The sequence below is a fragment of the Schistocerca cancellata genome, chromosome 1, assembly GCF_023864275.1.
Source record: "Schistocerca cancellata isolate TAMUIC-IGC-003103 chromosome 1, iqSchCanc2.1, whole genome shotgun sequence".
Lineage (NCBI taxonomy): Eukaryota > Metazoa > Arthropoda > Insecta > Orthoptera > Acrididae > Schistocerca > Schistocerca cancellata.
In genome coordinates, this window is record NC_064626.1 from 299,276,081 (window position 1) to 299,302,048 (window position 25,968).

Genomic DNA, 25,968 nt, shown 5'->3' on the forward strand with positions numbered 1-25,968 from the left:
CACATTTTAGGAATACACAGCTGTACTCCTTGCGTATAGTGCAGCAAGGTAACAGACGAGCTGCTAATCTACCTCATCACAAATGTTTTCTGCAACATAGCAGGCCATCACACAAAGTTTTTGCCCAAGTTATGCAGTGGCTCCGAGAAACAGGTACCTTCACTGTGAGGAGGCAGAATTTTGATGCTCCATGGCAATGCTGCATTCCTGAATTTGAAGAAGGTGTACTGCATCATGTTGAAGAGAACCCATCAACAAGTACTCAAACCTCCCAAGGGGCTCGCCACTCTTTGGTGGGTTTGTGCTTGGCTACCATGGGGCTCCAGCCTATGCAGCATCATTTCCCTTCCGTGTTGCATGTCTATCCTCTTGCTATTCTTTTTTCCCTTCCCATGGGGAACATGTATGAGATATTTTTGGGAATTTGCTCTGCATTTTCAGTAGCCTGACATCAGAACAGTCTCTCCATTGTTTTTCGTTCCTTTTTTCTTTCTTTGTTCCCCTTCTCCTATTCTTCCTCCACTTCGGTGTTTCAGGTTCCTCTTTTTATTTTTCATCTCTGTACACTCCTGAAGGCTGATGCGTAGCTTGTAGGATTCACATGTACCCTCTGGTATAGGCCAGACCTAGGAAGGGGTGATTGCCTGAGCTGTTACCTTCCCAAATTGCCAACTGGTCCCTCTGTCAGGTGTTCAGGAGGTGTGACCTTAGATGTAAACAATCACCTAAGGCGAGTGTGCCCCCTGTGAGGGGGGCCACCAATTGGAAAGAGTGCACCATCAGAGATGGTAGCAATCATGGAGGATTCTCTCACAATGAGCCAGACCTCTTCTTCACAGTTTACATCTACTAAATGGAAATGAGATGAGGCTGACGATTCAAAGGCCCTCCCAGCTGCACCACAGTTCCTCGTGATTTCATGTACTTAATATGGCAAGTCCTTTGCAATGGTAAATCCATTTATTATTCAGAAAGGTGTTGATGTAGTTGCCGGCCCTGTGAAATCCTGCTTTCGCTAATGCAGTGGTACTTTGATTTTGGAGACAACTTCTGATTCTCAAGCACAACAACTTCTTGGAGTTTCACTCCTCCACGGTTATCCTGTTATATTGAGGCCCATTGCACACTGAATTCTTCATATGGCGTAATTTACACAAGGCTGCTTGATGATCTGACTGAGACAGAAATCCAAACATACCTCTCTGATCTTGGCGTCATTGCAGTCTATCAGGTGATGAAAAAGGTAGATGCATCCTTAGTGCCCACACACACTCTTTTTCTGATGTTTGACAGGGTAGTGCTTCTGACCAAGTTCAAAGCAGTCTATGAAGTTATCATAGTCTGACTGTACATGCCGAACCCGATGTGCTGCCACCAGTGTCATCGTTATGACCATACTCGAATGTCATGTTAACGCACGACCAAGTGTGTAACCTATGGTAGGGATGCTCAGGAGGTTGACTGTCTGCCTTCTTCTCCCCACTGCACACTTGAAATGGCGACCATGCAGCCTCCTCCTGAGATTATCCTGTGTATCTCAACGAGTGGGCTTCCCAGGAAATCTGGGTGAAGGAGAAGGTGCCCTACCCTGTTGCTCGCAAGTTGTTGGCTAGTCGGGAACCCTGCATTTTACCATCTGGCATGTACAGTACTGTTATTGCTACCACTCCATGAAGGACACGGCCACGCAGACATGCGAGCTCAAATTAAGCACCATGGTTGTCAGATCACCCAGTGTCATGGTTGCAGCCTCGTCTCCTCCTCCTCCAGCTGTGCAACAGGTCACCAAACTTTCACCTCATGGGGCGAAGTCACCTGCTACACTGCCAGCTGGCAGGAAAGGACAGAAGAAATATTCCTGCAATGACTCCTTACATCCCTCCAGCCAACAAACATATGAATCATCATCTGCCACCTTCAAAGTGTCCAAGAAAGCAAACAAAGACAAACAGTCTTCTCCTTCACCGATGTGGAGGTCCTTTTCAATGGTGTCGCCACATGATACCCTCACCCGGCCAACCTCTATGTTGCCAGTGAGAACCACCAACAGTTTCTCTGCCTTGAACTCTGCAGACCAACAGAGGGCAAATGCTGATGCCTCTGTAGATATCATGGAGCAGAATCCTCCACCCTCTGCCCCTGGAAGCAGTGAGTCTCCGAAGGCTAGCACTTGGCAGTCACTGAGGTGCATCCATTTGGGCACTGGTGCCTTTTACGCTAGTCTGGTAGAGTCTGTATGCAGAAGCTGCTGAACTACCATACCATTGTGATTTTCTCCTCAGCAGATGCCATTTACCTGCCATGCCTGGCCACCCATCCTCTGCCTCATCCTTCAATGATTCCTTTGATCCCCAGTATGGGGCGTGTCACTCTCCTCTGTTACTTCCTGGAGTTCACTTTCGACTGTTGCTCTGGCGGCTTAACTTCACAGTGCCTGTCACTTTCTCAGTGGGTGTGAACCTTCACCACCTGTGCTTTGTGACCCAGTGCGTGTTCACCTTGGACATCTCTCACTTCCTAAGGACACTACTCCAGATTATCTCTATTGCTGTAAGTTTCTTGACCTTCGCGTGGAACTTCGGAATAGTACCTTTGTGTACACTGATGGCTCTTGGACTAACAGTTGGTGTCAGGTGTACCTTCGTCATTGGCACCAATGCTTTTCAGTATCAGCTTCTGGAACACTGCTCAGTATTTACTGCAGAGCTCTTCGCACTGCATCAGGCCGTGCAGCACATCCAGTAACAAAGGCTTTTAAATTGTGTCATTTGCTCCGTCTCTCTCAATGTCCTTCAGAGCCTCTGTGTGCCATACAGTGTCCATTCCTTAGTGCAATGGGTCCAGGAAAGCTTTCACTCTGCTCGCTGTTGATGGAGCCACTGTGATGTTTATGTGGATCCTCGGTCACACTGTTCTGACAGGCAACGAGGCTGCTGCCGCTGCTACCAAGGCTGTAGTCATTGAACCTCGGCCAGCTAGTTTTTCCATTCCCTCAGATGATGTCTGTGTTGCCCTCTGTCAGCAGGTCGTGTCACTTTGGCATCACCACTGGTTTCCCCTTCATGGGAACAAGCTCTGAGGAATTAAACCTCTCCCAGTGGCTTGGACAACTGCCTCTCAGTCCTTCCACTATGAGATCATTTTAGCTAGGTTGCATATTGGACTCTGTCTTTTTAGTCATCACCATTTCTTAAGTGGTGATCCCCCACCACCTTGTTCTCATTGTCCTCGACCTTTAATGGTTCACCATTTCCTGGCAGAATGCCCTTTTTTTAACCATTTATGTTTGTCATTGGAGTTATCAGCTGTTTTAGTGAACGACATGCGGGCTGTCATACATGTTTTACTTTTTATCCGTTGTAGCAATATGGCAAAGGACATTTAATCTTTAATTGATGACCTCCATTGTCTCTATGCAGTATTTTATGAAGCTTCCTTAAGTCCATGTTTTTAGCTGTCTTTTCTTCCTTCGATTGGGCTTAATGTGTAGTTAAAACAAAACAATCCACAAGTATATGAACAGTTTCACTTGCAGTGGGTGTTAGTCAGAGTATCATCTGGGACATTCTTCGTGAGCAGCAGTTATATCTGCACCACTTACAAAAGGTACACACTGTGGTTCCAGCTGATTTTCCACAATGTGTTGCCTGCTACATGTGGTTCCTGTACCACTGCATCAATACACCTTTGTTTCCAAGTCATGTTCTGTTCTCAGATGAATGTAAGTTTACTAGAGAATGTGAAACTTCCTGGCAGATTAAAACTGTGTGTTGGACAGAGACTTGAACTTGGGACCTTGCCTTTTGCGGGCAAGTGCTGTACTGACTGAGCTACCTGAGCATGACTCACATCCCATCCCCACAGCTTTAATTCCACCAGTACCTCGTCTCCTACCTTCCAAACTTAATAGAAGCTCTCCTGCAAAACTTGCAGAACTAGCACTCCTGGAAGGAAGGATATTGCAGAGACGTGGCTTAGCCACAGCCTGGGGGATGTTTCCAGAATAAAATTTTCACGCTGTAACGGAATGTGTGGTGATAAGAAACTTCCTAGAAGATTAAAACTGTGTGCTGGACCGAGACTCGAACTCCAGACCTTGCCTTTCATGGGCAAGTGCTCTGCCAACTGATTTACCCAAGCTTGACTCACAACCTGTCCACACTAGGGATTGTGTTCTGAATTTACAAGACAGCCATGTCTGGGCAGATGAAAACCCTCGTGTCACATGTGTTCAGTTATTTCAGCATCGGTTTAGTATTAACATGTGGACAGGTATTCTGGACAGTCATGTGATTGGACCATACCTCTTTCCACTCAATGTGACTGGTCCTACATACTTGATCTTCCTACAAAATGTATTGGGCCCATTCTGGGAAGCCGTGCCACTGAATTTACATCAGGAAATTTGGTTTCAGCATGATGGTGAACCTCCTTATTTCTCACATGCGGTTCAGATGATAAGATGGATAGGCCAAGGTGGTCCAACAATGTGACCACTGGAATCGCTGGGTTTAACTCCTGTGGACTACTACTTCAGGTGTTCTATGCAAAGTTCAATTTACAAAAGTCCTGTACAGACAGAGGAAGGTCTACTGGCATGAGTTATGCCACTGCTCTAAAAATTGAAGAGACACCAGGTGGGATGGGGACTGTGTACCATAACGTGCTTCATAAGCACAATGTCTGTAACAATATTCGTGGTCACTATACTGAGCGTCAGTTCTGTTCTGTACGTACAGATTGCTGGGTTCTTTTTGATTTGGAGTAATGTAAACACTAATGTTCAAGTGTTAATATAAATGAATGTGCTTATGTGACAAATCGATATTTTGCTTTGTTTCTTTTGAATTTTCACATTATAATTGTACTGTGTCACACCTAATTCAATTCCTTAAGCACAAGTAGATGAGTTAAACATCTGAATTGAAACCATCATAGAATGGGAATGGTATATTCTGGACATGGGTTCTATTCAAAATATCATGTACGCTTGCTCCTCTACAAGTTCTAGAAATATGTAATAGGGAATTTCCGAACACACTGTCTACTCTGCAAGCTACTTTATGGTACTTGATAGAGGGTCATTTGTGTACCACTTTCTTCACAATTGCTTGTCACTTTTTGTCCAGTTCTTGGTCCATCAACTTTTTGAATGTGATGGTGGTATTTTGTGATTAATCCCTTTGTACAAACTGAGCAACTGGATTTACATTTTGGAAGGCCTTGTTTCAAATCAACATTCAGGATGCTTCCTTGTATATGAAAACTATAAATTCTTTTCCCTAGCCTTCTTCAGTGGAGTGGCAGCTTCATTTCTCATGACCTGCTTCTTAAAACCTAACTTTCCTTCCCTTGTAGATGTGCATTTGATCTTCTCCTATTTCTTTTTGTCTTTCTTCATGCACTGTGATGACGCATTTCTTTTCAGATGTCATTTCCACCCTGTTGTGGTGGTAGTGGTGATGCAGAAGCCAACAAGGAGAATGTGGCACCTCAGAAATGAGATAGATCCTTTCCAAATTTTTGTTCTTTTTTTTTTCAATTAGTAAGCAACAATCAGAATTGCAGGGAATAGATTAACAAGTGAGGGTTCACACTCAAGTGGCAGTCCACTGCCACTATTAAGAAGTACCACCCATTTGTCAGACTCCAGCTTATTTCTGTAGGTGGAGATTGAACAGTTTTCCCTTGCAGAAATTTCAGTACTGGTATCTTCTGGAAAAGCCATTTGAACATCACCATACCTCCTATAAAATCTGAGTCTTAAAATGTCACCAATAGCAAACACATCATGCATTCCTCACTACCATCACCACCACCTTGTCAAGGACTATTCAGCTGGATGCCAGCCCAGTTCAAACAGTCACATTGTGTGACAAAATTATAAAATTGCTAAAAAAGTACACTGAGGCATTAAAAACCAAAATATTGACTACAAAGAAAGAAAATGATAAACTAACTGTAAACACAGTTCTGTGTGTGTGTGAAATCCAACTAACAGAAATACAAGACCACAAAAATTCATGTGTTCATACAGACTGTAAAAACAACAACAAATCCAGTGTCTTCAATGATGCCATAGTAAACCAAACAAGCTAAAAATCCACAAACAAATCTAAATGTTAGTTGATGACATACTGTAAAAGAAAAGACAAGACCACAAGTAAGCAAGATAATGAAAATTAATTTCTAATAATTGGTGCCTTGCTGTTGAAAAGTATCTGTCCCCAACTGCAAAACTAATGTGCAGCCTGAAATTAGAAACAATAACTTGGCAAACATTTTAAAAATATGGCAAATACGAAACAAGCTTCTAAAGAACTGGTCCTGAACCCAATTAGAATTACAAAGGTGTACATGTAGGAACAAACTCATTAAGAAGGAGCAGTGAAGAAGAATTTACAAATGAAATAATAAACATGATTCGTGTGGCAATAAGTATCTATGAGGGATCCAGGCTCATACTCAGTGGAATCATATAAAGAAGGCCAGTCAGTGACAAATTTACCTCAAGTAAACTGTGCTATGAAATTAGCAATGAAAACATCTTGGCACTATTTTCATTGACCCAAACAAATTTCTGTGTGAAAACTGCCCAGGAAAGGATGGCATACCTTTAAACAGATTGAGGTCTACAACACTCTGTAGAGCGTTTACAGATGCATGTAAAACCATTAGAAAGAAGGGAAATTAATGGGGCATGATGGGAGTGAAAGACAAGGAAACCTGAATCTGCAGTTAACTAAAACATATTCTAGCTCTGACAGGACATGGACTAAATGAGCAGGAAATTTTAAATCTTACTGTAGCAAATTATAATGTAACTGGTAGCTGAAGCAGGAGGAATAGTAGAGCTGAGGGAGCTGCAGTACTGACCCATAACAATATAAACAGAAACTGTATAAACAGTCGTGACATATGTAAAAAATATAGTATTCAGAATGTTGTAGAAGTAACAGGCCAAAAAAATAAATTTAAGTAGTTCCTTGCTTTACATTACAAACATCTACAGACCACCAAATGGCTCCATAGCCACTTTCATTGAAAACATCAGAGAATTATTATGCATCATTCTAAGCTAAATGTATGCAGCACTATACTACTTGGTGACATAAACATAAATACATAGCAAGATACCAGTGACAGAAGGGAAATCTCAACACAGTGAAAACATTTGGTTCAAACAATGCAATGTCAAATCCAACATACACAACTGCAAACACCTCTACACAAGTAGATCACATATTCGCAAATCTATGTGACTTTCAGTACAAAAGCAGAATCATAGAAACAGCTCTGTCAGACCATGATCCAATCAAAATATGCTTAAATCATATTGCAATAAAAGAAAAGGTTTAAAAAATGGGAAAAATGAAGCCTAAACTTACAAAACTTAACAGTCCTTAGGTTTAAACTTAAGAAAGAAGAATGATAAATCGTGGAAAGAGACGCTTCACTGGATCATAAAATGACAAATTTTATAGATATCTTTTCCTACTATCTCAGCATAATATGTCCAGTAAAAAAAGACTAATACCAAAACCAAAACTAAAATGGATACCAAAAGATATTTTGGTCTCTAGGCACAAGATAACAACATTGAACAGAAAATGCAAAAGTAGCAATAATGAAAACTTTAAAGAGTGTTAAAGAATATTTAAAGAAGGTATGTCAAAGTACTACAAGCAGCCGGAGAACTAGATGCACAAACTTACATACAGTATGTAGTGCTGCCAGTAAAAGCAAGGATTGGTGGTTTATTAAAAATACAAATCATACACCATCTAACTAACAAAACACAGTTGTAGGTCTACAGCTATTCTACCAGTTATATCAAAAATATTTGAACGAACTTATGCCCAGAGACTCATTGCATTTCTGATGAATTGTGGATCAGTCAGCAAGAATCAATTTGGCTTTGAGAAAGACAAATGCACCATAAATGCTGTAATATATTTCATCAAGAATGTTTGGTCCGTGCTGCCAAAGTTCGAGGGCATGTGTGCGTGAGGTGTGCTTGCTTTTATGTATAAATGGTGTGTGTTTCTCTTTCTTGTTCTGACAAAGGCTGTATCCGAAAACTTGTATGTAAGTGTCTTTTAATTGTGCCTGTCTGCAACTTAATGTGTCATCTTTACATTTTTTTTACTATTGTATTAATCTACATCTACATCTGCATCAATACTCCGCAAGCCACCTGACGGGGTGTGGCGGAGGGTACCTTGAGTACCTCTATCGGCTCTCCCTGGTATTCGTGTCTCGTATTGTTCATGGAAAGAAGGATTGTCGGTATGCCTCTGTGTGGGCTCTAATCTCTCTGATTTTATTCTCATGGTCTCTTCGCGAGATATACGTAGGAGGGAGCAATATACTGCTTGACTCCTCGGTGAAGGTATGTTCTCGAAACTTCGAAAAAAGCCCGTACCGAGCTACTGAGCGTCTCTCCTGCATAGTCTTCCACTGGAGTTTATCTGTCATCTCCGTAATGCTTTCGCGATTACTAAATGATCCTGTAATGAAGCGCGCTGCTCTCCGTTGGATCTTCTCTCTCTCTTCTATCAACCCTATCTGGTACGGATCCCACACTGCTGAGCAATATTCAAGCAGTGGGTGAACAAGCGTACTGTAACCTACTTCCTTTGTTTTCCGATTGTATTTCCTTAGGATTCTTCCAATGAATCTCAGTCTGGCATCTGCTTTACCGACGATCAGCTTTATATGATCATTCCATTTTAAATCACTCCTAATGCGTACTCCCAGATAATTTATGGAATTAACTGCTTCCAGTTGCTGACCTGCTATATTGTAGCTAAATTATAAGGGATCTTTCTTTCTATGTATTCGCTGCACATTACACTTGTCTATATTGAAATTCAATTGCCATTCCCTGCACCATGCGTCAATTCGCTGCAGATCCTCCTGCATTTCAGTACAATTTTCCATTGTTACAACCTCTCGATATACCACAGCATCATCCGCAAAAAGCCTCAGTGAACTTCCGATGTCATCCACCATGTCATTTATGTATATTGTGAATAGCAACGGTCCTACGACACTCCCCTGCGGCACACCTGAAATCACTCTTACTTCGGAATACTTCTCTCCATTGAGAATGACATTCTGCGTTCTGTTATCTAGGAACTCTTCAATCCAATCACACAATTGGTCTGATAGTCCATATGCTCTTAATTTGTTCATTAAACGACTGTGGGGAACTGTATTGAACGCCTTGTGGAAATCAATAAACACGGCATCTACCTGGGAACCCGTGTCTATGGCCCTCTGAGTCTCGTGGACGAATAGCGCGAGCTGGGTTTCACACGATCGTCTTTTTCAAAACCCATGCTGATTCCTACAGAGTAGATTTCTAGTCTCCAGAAAAGTCATTATACTCGAACATTAATGATTTTATGTGCACTACATTAATGATTTTATGTGCACTAAAGTTTATTGTAAGACAAATTATAATGAAATTACTATATCAGAAAGAAATGTTACATACATCAGTATGTGTAACACTATTTTACTTGATCCATAAATGTATTTTGTCTCAGGATCCAATAAATAAATGAAGGTTCCAAAAAATGACATCATCCCCATTTCCCCATGAATACACTTGATGCCACTGATAAAGCCATCTGCTATTTTGTTATTCACTGCACCGTTTCTGTCTGTAACTATTCTAGTATTTTAATACACAGGAAAGGTGGCTGTTGTGAAATAAAATCCAAGACAATGTTTATTTTTAGTTTGCATGATCTTTTATTCAAAATAGGCTCCTTATGGGTCAGTGCAGAATTGGAAGCATTGGAAAACAATTCTGATACTCAGCCTTTGAAGTTGCCTGCAGTACCAGGCTCATAGCATTCTGTATACATAAAGCATGTCTAAACGTTTTCCTTTAATTGCCACTTTCAGTTTTGCAAATAGTCAGAACTTATTCAGAGACAAATTAGATGAATAAGAAGGGTGTTCAAGCACCACAACACATTTTTGAGCCTAGAAATTTTATTATCTTGCCTTTATGTGCCAATGCTTTGTCGTGCAACAAACACCATGTTCTTTGATTGTAGTTTCAGGTCAAACCTAAATACTCCTCACTTATAAAAAAAAGGAAAAGTAGTAATCTTCATTCACCATTTTTTTCAGTGTTGGAGATTCTGGACACATTCTGAGATTTGGCACCTTGTAAGTGGCTTGTACTGGAAACACCATGTTTCATCATTTTCTCACTTTCAGCTCTAAACCTGCTTTTAATCACACTGATTTGGTGAAGGACCTACATTTCTCCACCAATAATGTCAAATCACTTTGCATTCCAATCCAAAAACCTTTCCAACAGGAAACTGACTGTGAACCCTGCCTTGAACAGTTCCAACAAAAATCCCAACTTGACCCACCGCCAGTACCTCAAAATCATCCTTTACAAAGCCTTCCAAGAATTCCTTAAATCCAGAATTTCTTCACAACCCTTCCTCATGTCCCTACAACATGACCCTAACCTTTCCTATACAAAACTCAAAATTTCAGTAAGGCCTCTCCATGTGAATGTTAAGTTCAACATTTTGACATTTTGATCCTGAACCTCTGAATGACACACTGTTAGACTGTGGTGAAAATAGTGCTGCCCTGACAAGCTGTATACCATTGTGTTTGCAAAATTTTGCGAATTTCTTAGAAGAAAAGGAAGTCCATTGTCAGCAACAATTCTTTGTGGCAAGCCTTTGAGAGAAAATCAGAAAAGCGCACCTTGATAGTGCTGCCAACATTTGTCAAATACATTGGGGTAAGAAAAGGGTATTTGCTGCAGGCATCGACAATAATCAACCAACATGTTTGGAAAAAGGGGCCAGCAAAGTCTATAGGGAGGCATAGCCATGGAGTTTCAGATTCTGGCCAGAAGAAAAATTCCTGGCATGGTGTAGCCAGATTGTCCATGCAAGCATGACATTGCCCTGTCATATGTGTCTGCATATGCAAAAAAAGCCACATACTGTTGTAACTGCAACCAGGATGGTCATGGGGTAGCAATGACGGAAAGCGCGGCGGGACCTGCGGAGAGGCCCACGAACAACAACACAACAGGAGAGGACGGACACAACCAACGAAGGACAGAACGAATACAACAAGATTGAACAACGGAGTCACAAGGAAACAAAAATGTCCACTCGTACACAGAACAAGGAAGTAAGCTGTCTAGTGCGAAGCAAGGTGTAAACCAATGTATGCGAGATTAGACTGGCTGGCTGAGCGCGAGGCAGGAGCTTAAGTACGCTATCGGGGGCGCCGCTATTGGCCGCTGGGACCACGTGTTCCACTGTGGTGCCCTCACACTAAAAGCGGGCCAGGAGGAACGTGCAGTCACAGCTTACGGCGTGATGGTGCAGAGACCTCTATGGGTCTTTGACGTCCATGATGTCTGGCGCAGATTCAAATTCCGCGGCTCATGGTACCAGACATACAAGCTGCTTAGTGCAAACTGTTCTCCAACCACCTCTGTGTAGAAGACTTAAGACCTGCTGCTACAATGAAATAGGGATTAATACACTTGTCTGTTTGTTAGGTGTGTGAAGCAGAATCTCATCATTCCGAAGATGTTGGGGCGCAAGAAGTGTGTTTGCTCTAAAGGATTTGGAATTCGTTTCTGAGAGTGTGGCCAACCTTTGGGAATGTAACTTTTTGCAAGCATAGTGATTGGTCAGGCTCCGTGCCTTGTGAGATCTGCTGTGAATCAATAGGAAAAGAATCCTGTGCTTGCAAATCAGAAGAATCAATATGTAAACAAGAATCTTCCGATGCATTGAATGCTGCATCTGTGCCCACGGGTAAACGAGACAATGTCTTTGCATGTTGTGCTGTCAGGCGATACAGAATTTCATACTGGTAATTTGACAATAATAGAGAACAATGTAGAATCTTTAGTGCTGTGCAATCTGGAACTTGTTTCAACAGATGAAACATTGCAGTCAAAGGCTTATATTCTGTGACCAGGAAAAATTTCTGCCATACTGGTAATGATGAAATTTAGTGACACTATTCCTTCCTTCTCCAGCTGATTATAATTAACCTGATTGATGTTCAAATTTTTGTAAGCAAATGTGATGAGGCATTCTGTTTTGCCAGTTTTGTGGGATAAAACTGTCCCAAAGGGAAAGAGGCATCAACTACAAGCACAAGTGGTTTGATTGTAGTGCATAAGGCAAGGTTGACAAAGCAATGCATTTTTTCAGTCTGTGAAAAGCTTAGTCGCAGTCTTTTGTCTAATGGAACAGAACAGTTTTACATCTGAGGCAGTTCAGAGGTGTGGCAATTTCCATGCATTAGGAATGAACTTTATGTTGTGAGTCAATTTTCAGAGATCAGCTTGCAGTTCATATAATTTCTTAGGAGACGGCAGTTTCTAAATTGCTTGCAAATGTTTTGATGAAGGATGAGTGCCGTTGGCATCAGTGGTATGTCCTAAGAATTCAGTTGTCATGTTGAAAAAAAGGACATTCTTGCTAATTATATTTGAAGTCAGCCTCAGTTAAAACTTGAAAATACAGTCCAAATTTTTAAGTTGTTCCAGTGTTTGTTCAGATATGATCATTTCATCAAGATAATTAAAGCAAGAAGGCATCTTGGATGTTACTTGTTCGAGAAAGTTTTGAAACAATGCAGGCGCAGAAGCTCTTCTGAAATGTAGGTGTTGATATTCAAACAAGCTGATGTAAGTACTCGCAACAAAAACTTTGTCTCTTTCTCCAATGGTAATTGAAGATAGGGTTCGGCAAGTTCAATTTTTCAGAAGAATTGTCCGCTCACTAGGCAATTCAAAATTTACTCTATAGATGGGAGCAGGTGGGAACCAGTGGTGTCTGTGAATTTACTGTGTATTTGAAATCCGCACAAAGACAAAACTTCCCATTTGGCTTGTGAATTATGACTAATGGTGATGACCACTGACTTGCTGAAATAGGGGCTGTGGCTGGAGCATGGGTTGTTTGTCTCACGTGAAGTGACAATGGATAGACAGAAATATTGCTCGGCTAAATCTTGAACTTCTCGTGGGTCAGTAACTTTAAGCACTTCACTGAGGCTAGGGTTACGATGCTTTAGAATTTCGGCTCTCAATTTCTGATCTGATAGACAATGAATAATAGCATCACAAAGCATTTCATCCTGATAATTTACTCCATAGACACAATTGAATTTACAGTCTGTAGTCATGCCCTGCAGTTCCACTATTCATTCTTTGTAGAACTGACATTGTGTGCAGAAAAATGTATACTACACAGTAGCAATGTGTATTTGACCTTCAAAAAATTCATCTAATGTTGCATTTATGACCTTCTAGTGGCAAGCTTGGGACTCGCTGAGAGGAAATAATTTCACTAGGAGGTGGTAGGTGTACACTCCTACAAATGAAAAGAAAAATGCACGTTGTGATTCACCTGTGATTTTGTAGGTGTTAAGATGTTGATCCAGTTGTGTTATGTATTCTTTCTATATTTTCTTCGCATCGTCAAACTGTCAGACTGTTGAAATGGTGGAGTCAGTAGCTGAATTTCTTCCTTAGCTTCTAGTGCCTTATGCTGCTGGGCTGCTTGGGCTTGTACAAGACAAGAAACTGCTGACAGTAGTTCTGTTATTTCTTTACTCTGAAACTGCACAAGAGATGTTAGATGCTGCTCAGTATTTAGATGTTTCTCTCCCTGCCTTGCCATGATTCATTAAATATCTCAACTTAAATATTTTAGCTTAATATATGCACACACACAATAAAAAGAATTCAATATAAAGAAAAGATTGTCCTGCTCCAGGGTGCAAAGCTCTTGTTCCAATTTCCTTTTGCTCATTTCCAGTCTGTTATGTCTTCTTTGCATGCTGTGTGGCTACAGGAGTGAGGAACAGATGTTGTTCATAAACAAACAATTCATGTATTAGTTTATTCTACATCTGATATCAAATAGTAAAAATAATACATGACTTTGTTGCCATTGCTACTGCATCAGTTGCCAGCAGTATATTTGAATATAGAAATATGAACAGATATGAAAGATTTATAAACCTGTCACTCTTCAGTACATTGTCTATTCAGAAGATGTAGAGCTCTGGCCTGTACGAAAGTCTGTGAATGTTATTCAATTGGTAAACACACAAAATGGGCTCTGTGCATGAATGTTCACACTTAAGTACACCTGCTGCTGGAGCTCCAGAAGGGATACTTGCATCTCATTGGTAGCAGCATAATCGTTCATGGCAGCATCCTCATGCTGTGGTGGTGGCTGTAGGAAATGTGGTGACATCACTGGCAGTGCGCGTATTTGAAAGTGTGGCCGACCAGATAGTGGCCAATACCACTGAAATGAGGTCCATTCTGTCTGATATTCATCACCCTCCCAATTTCCGCAATATCCTTGTTAGACCCTGTTTTCCTTCTGCACCCATTTTCTTACATGTGGCTCCTACTCCTGTGACTGTCCCCACTATAAGACTTGCCCTGTGCACACTCCTACCACCCTCAACACCAGCCCTGTAATTGGCATAACATATGTTGTCAACAGGCAAAGCCACCTATGAATGACACGTCATATTCCAGCTGTTATGTAAATACTGTTCACCCTTTTACATCAGCATCATGACTACCAAGTTATCAGTTAGGATGAATGGACATAGGCAGCAGGTGTATATTGGCAACACACAATATCCTGTTGCAGAGCTTGCTTTACAGAATGACAGTCATGACCTTGATGCCTGTTTCACCACACATGCCTCCTTCCCCCAGACACTAGTTTCTTGGAACTCCACAGGTGTTACATGTCCTTAGTTGTCACCGCCCACATGGCCTTAATTTATGTTAATTTGTTCAGTCTCAGTATTTCTTCACAGTAACTATTCCATTCTTTACTCTCTTTTGGTTTTCTTTCATTTTCTGACCTGTCTATTACCCTCTCCCCCCTCCATCTCTATGACATACTGTGCACTTAGCTCTTCGGTCTTGTTAAATTGTGGATTATGTTTTGCAATAATATCTGTCTTGCATATTTGTCTTCCAACTTTAATAAGCTTTCTGTTTTCCAAATCTTATTTGGAACAGTCCCCGGCAATCAGTCTTTCCTTCTCATCCCATTCAGTGAGTCTCTCCTGACATGGTGTTCTGGGTGACTTCTGTGAACTCTCCACATTTCCTTGACTTTTTCCTTCCCCTTCATCCCTTCTGCCAGGAGAACGAGCCACAGGTTCTGAAAGGTTGCAAATTTAAATACTTTTGAATGTGTGTTCTCCTGCCACTGCTTGATCAGTATATATTTTTTATCTATCCAGCTACATTATATTTTCAAAAATTAATTATTTTTGTTGATATGTTTCACTGTATGTTGCAATTTAAGACATTAAGTCTGGGTCCCTAGCAGTTGATCTTTTCATGTCTCTGCAATGTTCGACTCTGCAATCTGTTTGATCATCATTGAGTGAGAGGGACCAAAATGATGAAATTCTCAGTTAGAGTGTTATGAATTGTTGTTTTAGGAATTCTAGTGAGCTCATCAGTTAACCTTGTAGGTACACAATAATCACCTCAAAGCGTTTCAACCACTTCTTGAATAGTTGACTCATATTGTCGATGATGCTACTGGACATGGATCATTTTCACTGCTTTCTCTATCACAAAATAGTGAATACTACTTAAAAACATTTTTACAACTCATTGCTTCACTACCATAAACAGTCTGTATTGTTTCAAAAGTGTCTGTGCCACTTTTACCCAACTGAAAATAAAACTTGATATTCATATATTGCTCCTTTGCTCCTTTCACAACCAAAGTTCAAAACTTACTGTTAAAGTATCTGTTATTTTGAGCAGCCTGTGATGCCAGCACTGTTAAATTTAAAATGGAAGGTACTTAAAATACTATGTTAGTCAATTCATTCATCCATTCACAGATGGCATTAATTACCCAACTACACTCCTGGAAATTGAAATAAGAACACCGTGAATTCATTGTCCCAGGAAGGGGAAACTTTATTGACACATTCCTGGGGTCAGATACATCACATGATCACACTGACAGAACCACAGGCACATAGACACAGGCAACAGAGCATGCACAATGTCGGCACTAGTACAGTGTATATCCACCTTTCGCAGCAATGCAGGCTCCTATTCTCCCATGGAGACGATTGTAGAGATGCTGGATGTAGTCCTGTGGAACGGCTTGCCATGCCATTTCCACCTGGCGCCTCAGTTGGACCAGCGTTCGTGCTGGACGTGCAGACCGCGTGAGACGACGCTTCATCCAGTCCCAAACATGCTCAATGGGGGACAGATCCGGAGATCTTGCTGGCCAGGGTACTTGACTTACACCTTCTAGAGCACGTTGGGTGGCACGGGATACATGCGGACGTGCATTGTCCTGTTGGAACAGCAAGTTCCCTTGCCGGTCTAGGAATGGTAGAACGATGGGTTCGACGACGGTTTGGATGTACCGTGCACTATTCAGTGTCCCCTCGATGATCACCAGTGGTGTACGGCCAGTGTAGGAGATCGCTCCCCACACCATGATGCCGGGTGTTGGCCCTGTGTGCCTCGGTCGTATGCAGTCCTGATTGTGGCGCTCACCTGCACGGCGCCAAACACGCATATGACCATCATTGGGACCAAGGCAGAAGCGACTCTCATCGCTGAAGACGACACGTCTCCATTTGTCCCTCCATTCACGCCTGTCGCGACACCACTGGAGGGGGGGCTGCACGATGTTGGGGCGTGAGCGGAAGATGGCCTAATGGTGTGCGGGACCGTAGCCCAGCTTCATGGAGACGGTTGTGAATGGTCCTCGCCGATACCCCAGGAGCAACAGTGTCCCTAATTTGCTGGGAAGTGGCGGTGCGGTCCCCTACGGCACTGCGTAGGATCCTACGGTCTTGGCGTGCATCCGTGCATCTCTGTGGTCCGGTCCCAGGTCGATGGGCACGTGCACCTTCCGCTGACCACTGGCGACAACATCGATGTACTGTGGAGACCTCACGTCCCACGTGTTGAGCAATTCGGCGGTACGTCCAGCCGGCCTCCCGCATGCCCACTATACGCCCTCGCTCAAAGTCCGTCAACTGCACATATGGTTCACGTCCACGCTGTCGCGGCATGCTACCAGTGTTAAAGACTGCGATGGAGCTCCGTATGCCACGGCAAACTGGCTGACACTGACGGCCGCGGTGCATAAGTGCTGCGCAGCTAGCGCCATTCGACGGCCAACACCGCGGTTCCTGGTGTGTCCGCTGTGCCGTGCGTGTGATCATTGCTTGTACAGCCCTCTCGCAGTGTCCGGAGCAAGTATGGTGGGTCTGACACACCGGTGTCAATGTGTTCTTTTTTCCATTTCCAGGAGTGTATAAAAGTCAGTCACGTTTCCTGTGAGAAAGGCTGAATATACATTTCCTGAACAATTCCTTGTTTTTGTATGAAATTGTATTCAGTGTATTTATGGCTGCATCTCAGTACTGTCTTTTCACTAAATATCACGTCAAAAGCCTTTTTATATGAGTTGTTATTTTATATTTAGTTTTCATTGTTCTCGTACTCTTGGACAATGTTGATCTTTTCTTGAAGTTTAAGTAAATTCAGTAAAAGATTATCATGCATTTGACAATGTGGAAAGGGAATTTTAAATATCCGGAGGTGATATTGCACAGGGAGCTGTTTTGGATTCACTTATGGCTGTATCTGCTGATACAAAATATATGCCTCAAGCTCTCTGCAGTGTATGAACAGATGGTGCTGACACAGTAACGTTTTTGAGTGGTGTTAGTAATTATAAATAGTGATTTTGTAAAGGAAATCAGTTCTCCATATGATTCTCTTTATTTACACAAATATTGGTAAAATCCCTCCACGAACAATGGATCTCACTAAGGTGGGATGGCTTGTGGCTAACAATACAGCTAGCTGTGCCATAGATTCAACCACATCAGAGGAGTATCTGTGGAGATGCTGGACTAATCCATGGTTCCTGAAGAGGGGCAGCCATGTTTGCAGTAGTTGCAGGGACAACAGTCTGGGTGATTGACAGGTCTGGTCTTGTAACATTAGTCATTGTGCCCATGCTGCACTGGTACTGCGGATGGCTGGAAGTGAGGGGAAACTGCAGCTCTGCTATGTGGCTTTAGGATGATAAAATTCTGTATGTTAAAATAATCTGAAGATAAAATGGTTCATCATTCAGATCTTTGAGTATGCACTACTCAGGAGGATGTCTTTGTCAGGAAAGACAAAATGTGTTCTACAGATTGGAGCATGGAATGTTAGATCCCTTAATCAGGTAGGTAGGCTAGAAAATTTAAAAAGAGAAATGGATGGGTTAAAGTTAGATAATAATAATAATAATAATAATAATAATGGAGGTCCGGGAAAAGAATAGGCCTCCGGTATGTTCTGCCAGTCGTAAAAGGCGACGAAAAGAACAAACCACTAATAGGGCTAACCCCCCCTTTTAGTGTGATTAGTTGGTTCAGGACAGAACTAAAGAAGCCTCGGACAAGCGCCTTCATGGTCGGGGACGACGTTTGACCCTATGCCCACCCACAATGGTAACGACACTGCTAGCCAACTGGAAAATGATTTAAATCCAAATAGAGGTGTTTTGCAGGATATGCTTCCTGTAACCACCCTAGAAGGAAAACAAAGACAGAGGATGAGATGGTCAGATGAAGTTAATCGACACCTCATGTTCTGTTATTACCAAGCAACAAACCTAGGAACCAACACAACTGGATACAGATCACAAGTATACACAACATTTATTATCAGATACCCAGAATTAAAATTTTTAACAGAACAACAACTAGCTGATCAGGTCTGTGTAATAATAAAAAATAACAGGATACCCCAGTCAGAATTAGAAAACATAAAACAACAAGTACAACAAATACTGGAACAAAATAATGTGCAATCAGAAGAAGAAGAAAATACAGTAATGGACTCAAACATCCCAGAGCAAACAAACAAAGACCAACACGCATCAATTAAACAATCAGAGGAAAACGAAATCTTAAGACAGCCACCAGAACAAGCACAAATAGCTTGAAGTAACACACGTGTTAGATATAGAAGAAAAATTTCAGCTGCCATATATAGAATACAAAGACACAAATACAGACATTAGACCATTCTTGCATAGACCGCCAAATAACCCACAAGTCGAAACAACAATAAAAACTATCAACACAATCATACACAACAAAATAAATGAAAACACAACTATGGAAGAGTTACAACTACTGGTTTATATAGGAGCACTCACTACACTAAATATACATACTAGGCAGAGATCAGAACCAACCAACACACAGAAGAAACCCACAAAACCAGCATGGCAACACAGGCTACATATCAGAATATGAAAACTGAGAAAAGACATCGGACAGCTAACACAATTTATAGGAAATGAAATGTCAGAAAAAAAACGAAAAAGGTTAGGTAAAATCTCACAACAAGAAGCGATAGAGCAATTAGGTGGAAAGAAGCAGAAATTACAAGCATTGGCCAAACGACTTAGAAGATACAAAACAAGTGAAAATAGAAGGAAACAAAACCAAACATTCAACACAAACCAAAAGAAATTTTACCAGACAATAGATAACACACACATTAAAATAGACAATCCACCAAACATAACAGACATGGAACACTTCTGGAGCAACATATGGTCAAACCCGCTACAACATAACAGGCATGCACGGTGGATACAAGCAGAAACAGATACATACAAGATGACACCACAAATGCCTGAAGTGATAATTTTGCATCATGAAGTCACCCAAGCAATTAATTCTACTCACAATTGGAAAGCCCCTGGAAAAGATAAAATAGCAAATTTCTGGCTAAAGAAGTTCACCTCAACACATTCACATCTAACTAAATTATTTAACAGTTACATTGCAGACCCATACGCATTCCCTGATACACTTACACATGGAATAACTTATCTGAAACCTAAAGATCAAGCAGACACAGCAAACCCAGTTAAATATCGCCCCATAACATGCCTACCAACAATATACAAAATATTAACTTCAGTCATTACACAGAAATTAATCACACATACAACACAGAACAAAATTATAAATGAAGAACAAAAAGGCTGTTGCAAAGGAGCACTAGGATGTAAAGAGCAACTGATAATAGATGCAGAGGTGATATATCAAGCTAAAACTAAACAAAGGTCGCTACACTATGCATACATTGATTACCAAAAAGCTTTTGATAGTGTACCCCACTCATGGTTACTACAAATATTGGAAATATACAAAGTTGATCCTAAATTGATACAGTTCCTAAACATAGTAATGAAAAATTGGAAAACCACACTTAATATCCAAACAAATTCAAATAATATCACATCACAGCCAATACAGATTAAGTGTGGAATATACCAAGGAGACTCATTAAGTCCTTTCTGGTTTTGCCTTGCTCTGAACCCACTATCCAACATGCTAAATAATACAAATTATGGATACAATATTACTGGAACATACCCACACAAAATCACACATTTGCTATACATGGATGATCTAAAACTACTGGCAGCAACAAATCAACAACTCAACCAATTACTAAAGATAACAGAAGTATTCAGCAAAGATATAAATATGGCTTTTGGAATAGACAAATGTAAGAAAAATAGCATAGTCAAGGGAAAACACACTAAACAGGAAGATTACATATTGGATAACCACAGCGACTGCATAGAAGTGATGGAAAAAACAGATGCCTATAAATATCTAGGATACAGACGAAAAATAGGAATAGATAATACAAATATTAAAGAAGAACTAAAAGAAAAATATAGACAAAGACTAACAAAAATACTGACAACAGAATTGACAGCAAGAAACAAGACAAAAGCTATAAATACTTATGCTATGCCAATATTGACCTACTCATTTGGAGTAGTGAAATGGAGTAACACAGACCTAGAAGCACTCAATACACTTACACGATCACAATGCCACAGATATAGAATACATCACATACATTCAGCAACTGAAAGATTCACATTAAGCAGAAAGGAAGGAGGAAGGGGATTTATCGACATAAAAAACCTACATTATGGACAGGTAGACAATTTAAGAAAATTCTTTATAGAACGAGCAGAAACTAGCAAAATACACAAAGCAATCACTCATATAAATACATCGGCTACACCACTGCAATTTCATAACCACTTCTACAACCCTTTAGATCACATAACATCAACAGATACGAAGAAAGTAAATTGGAAAAAGAAAACACTACATGGCAAGCACCCGTATCATCTAACACAGCCACACATTGATCAAGACGCATCCAACACATGGCTAAGAAAAGGCAATATATACAGTGAGACGGAAGGATTCATGATTGCAATACAGGATCAAACAATAAACACCAGATATTACAGCAAGCATATTATTAAAGATCCCAATACCACAACAGATAAATGCAGACTTTGCAAACAACAAATAGAAACAATAGATCACATCACAAGCGGATGTACAATACTAGCAAATACAGAATACCCCAGAAGACATGACAATGTAGCAAAAATAATACATCAACAGCTGGCCTTACAATATAAACTTATAAAACAACACGTTCCCACATACAAGTATGCACCACAAAATGTACTGGAGAATGATGAATACAAATTATACTGGAACAGAACCATTATAACAGATAAAGCAACACCACATAACAAACCTGACATCATACTCACCAATAAAAAGAAGAAATTAACACAACTAATCGAAATATCCATACCCAATACAACAAATATACAAAAGAAAACAGGAGAAAAAATTGAAAAATACATCCAACTGGCTGAGGAAGTCAAGGACATGTGGCATCAGGATAAAGTTGACATTATACCAATTATACTATCAACTACAGGAGTCATACCACACAATATCCACCAGTACATCAATGCAATACAGCTACATCCAAACTTGTATATACAACTACAGAAATCCGTAATTATTGATACATGTTCAATCACCCGAAAGTTCCTAAATGCAATATAACATATACCGTACAGTTAAAAGGAAGTCACGCTTGATCAAGGTCTGCGTCACTTTCCATTTTTGACCAGACATAATGTCTGAGAAAAGAAAGAAAGAAAGAATAATAATAATGTTTTATTTGTCCATAATAACTTTTACAGTCATGGACATAGTCAGTCAGTACATACATGAACAATAATAATAGTTTAGTAATAGAAATAAAGTACATACAACATTAAAAATCCTTGATGGAGTAAAAACATTTAGCAATTAACAGATGCTTTAATTTCATTTTAAATATGTTTCCTTTTAATATTTTAATGGTATTTGGCAGTCTGTTGTAAAAAATCTTCCAGCAGAAAAAGGATTATGATCAGTTGCTTTTTTATTTCTGAATTTTATGTGGTAATCCTCTTTCTTCCTTGTATTATAACTATGCATATCACTATTTATTATACTTTGCTCCATATTTTCTTTTACAAACAGCATAGTCCTTAGAACATATAATGAATACACTGTTACTATATTATGCTTAATTAAGTATTCTCTACAGGATTGACGTTTACTAATATTCGCTATTATCCTAATTGCTCTATTCTGGGCTCTAAAAGCCCTATCCATGTATACCGTTGGTGCCCCGCCCCAAGTCTCAATACCATATTGTAGGTGGGAGTGTATAATACCAAAATATATTTGTCTTAAGACTGGTGCCGCTATTATGCTAGAAAGGTGTTTTAGCAGGTAGGTATTACACGAGATTTTTTTACACATGTAGTTGATGTGTTCCTTCCATGTAAGATGTTCATCAACTATAATACCCAGGAATTTATGTTTATCAATTGTTTCAATTGATAACTCTGGCTCAGTATCCACTTGTCTTGATTTGTAATTTAGCATAAACTCCATTAGAATTGACTTTTCCTTATTTAATGCCAATTTATTTTTAATCATATATTCTGTGATGAGGCTAGTGTTCTTCACATTATTTTGCACTGCTAGCTGTTTTGTAGGGCCCCAGCTTATTAATGAGGTGTCGTCGGCATAATTCACAAGGTCTGCATTTTTTTGGAATTATTATATCATTGATGTACACAATGAACAGAAAAGGCCCAATAATACTTCCCTGAGGGACTCCACAGTTAAGAATTTTATAAGATGATTTTACTGTTTGTATAAGTCCCCCGGTTGTATGATACAACTTAACACATTGTCTCCTGTCAGCAAGGTATAATCTTAACAAATCTAATGCCATGCCTCTAACCCCATAAGTTTCTAACTTATGTAGAAGAATGGAGTGATTTACAGTATCAAAAGCCTTAGATAGGTCTAGAAAGGTGCCAATAACTTTGTTTCCATCATCAAGTTTATTCAATACTGCTTGAATAAATGTGGCTGTGGCTTTTATTGTAGACTTACCCTTCCTGAAACCGTGTTGAGAACTATTTAATATATTGTACTTAGAGAAAAATGATTCCATTTGATCAAGAAATAGCCTTTCCAACAACTTACTAAGTTCTGATGTCAATTAAATAGGCCTATAATTTTGTACATCAGTAGTTTTTCCCTTTTTATGCACTGGTTTTATTTCAGTGACTTTTAACAAGTCAGGAAATGACCCCTGTCTGAAAGAGCTGTTTATTAAATGTTGCAGTGGCTTTATTAACTCATTACTGAAGTGAAGTGGCAGAAGGCATAAGACTTCTGGCCAGATCAGCACAGGTTTATCACTACAAAATCAGATATGGGTAATGCAAGAGTAGGCCTCATAATGAAAAAGAAAATATGAGTGTGAGTAAACTACTATGAACAACATAGTGAATGTGTTACCATGGCCAAGATATATGAAGCAAAGACCACAATAGTACAGATTTATATGCCAACTGGCTCCACAGATGATGAAGAGATTGAAAGAATGTGTGATGATGAGATAAACAAAATTATTGGATAGTTAAGGGAGATAAAAATTTGATTGTGATGAGTGACTAGAATTCATTAGTAAGAAAAGGAAAAGAGGAAAATTGTAGAAGAACATGGACTGGAAGAAAGGAATGAAAGAGGAAATTGCTGGAATATCACAATTCCATAATATTTTTTATCACCTTATCACAACTGAATGAACAGTTATTTGATTATACACTCCTGAAAATGGAAAAAAGAACACATTGACACCGGTGTGTCAGACCCACCATACTTGCTCCGGACACTGCGAGAGGGCTGTACAAGCAATGATCACACGCACGGCACAGCGGACACACCAGGAACCGTGGTGTTGGCCGTCGAATGGCGCTAGCTGCGCAGCATTTGTGCACCGCCGCCGTCAGTGTCAGCCAGTTTGCCGTGGCAGTCTTTAACACTGGTAGCATACCGCGACAGCGTGGACGTGAACCGTATGTGCAGTTGATGGACTTTGAGCGAGGGCGTATAGTGGGCATGCAGGAGGCCAGGTGGACGTACCGCCGAATTGCTCAACACGTGGGGCGTGAGGTCTCCACAGTACATCGATGTTGTCGCCAGTGGTCGGCGGAAGGTGCACGTGCCCGTCGACCTGGGACCGGACCGCAGCGACGCACGGATGCACGCCAAGACCGTAGGATCCTACGCAGTGCCGTAGGGGACTGCACCGCCACTTCCCAGCAAATTAGGGACACTGTTGCTCCTGGGGTATCGGCGAGGACCATTCGCAACCGTCTCCATGAAGCTGGGCTGCGGTCCCGCACACCATTAGGCCGTCTTCCGCTCACGCCCCAACATCGTGCAGCCCCCCTCCAGTGGTGTCGCGAGAGGCGTGAATGGAGGGACGAATGGAGACGTGTCGTCTTCAGCGATGAGAGTCACTTCTGCCTTGGTGCTAATGATGGTCGTATGCGTGTTTGGCGCCGTGCAGGTGAGCGCCACAATCAGGACTGCATACGACCGAGGCACATAGGGCCAACACCCGGCATCATGGTGTGGGGAGCGATCTCCTACACTGGCCGTACACCACTGGTGATCGTCGAGGGGACACTGAATAGTGCACGGTACATCCAAACCGTCGTCGAACCCATCGTTCTACCATTCCTAGACCGGCAAGGGAACTTGCTGTTCCAACAGGGCAATGCACGTCCGCATGTATCCCGTGCCACCCAACGTGCTCTAGAAGGTGTAAGTCAAGTACCCTGGCCAGCAAGATCTCCGGATCTGTCCCCCATTGAGCATGTTTGGGACTGGATGAAGCGTCGTCTCACGCGGTCTGTACGTCCAGCACGAATGCTGGTCCAACTGAGGCGCCAGGTGGAAATGGCATGGCAAGCCATTCCACAGGACTACATCCAGCATCTCTACAATCGTCTCCATGGGAGAATAGCAGCCTGCATTGCTGCGAAAGGTGGATATACACTGTACTAGTGCCGACATTGTGCATGCTCTGTTGCCTGTGTCTATGTGCCTGTGGTTCTGTCAGTGTGATCATGTGATGTATCTGACCCCAGGAATGTGTCAATAAAGTTTCCCCTTCCTGGGACAATGAATTCACGGTGTTCTTATTTCAATTTCCAGGAGTGTATTTATACATTGATGAAGTGAATACCTGTTAACCAGAGATAATATTTACATACAGTGACATTTTATGCACTTTGAAATCTATTACGCTATGCTAAATTCTGTTGTTGTTGTTTAAGGTGGAGAGATTCTGATTTATTATCTATGGGAAACAATCTGTATTGGTATCAGGGGTGTATTGTTAATGTCCTATAATTGAATCATTAAATTACAATAAACATCCACCACCAACTGTAATGGTGAAGACATTGATCATATTGATGATTACTTATTATTATTAAAAGTACATTAAGCTTTCAGAGATATGCTGCATTGTATTGGTGTGAGGTGGACTCTGGCAGTGACGAACCTGCAGTCACACTGCCAAAAAATCTCAGACATCACCACAAAATCGCCTAACTTGACACTGTGGTGCAC

General features: G+C 41.0%; 1 protein-coding gene across 4 annotated transcripts in view; it reads left to right on the forward strand.

Annotated features, from left to right (window-relative positions):
• The window catches only part of LOC126171962 (ankyrin repeat and SOCS box protein 3-like), a 255,336-nt gene that overhangs the window by 182,648 nt on the left and 46,720 nt on the right, over positions 1-25,968 (forward strand). The gene's annotated exons all lie outside the window — the stretch shown is intronic.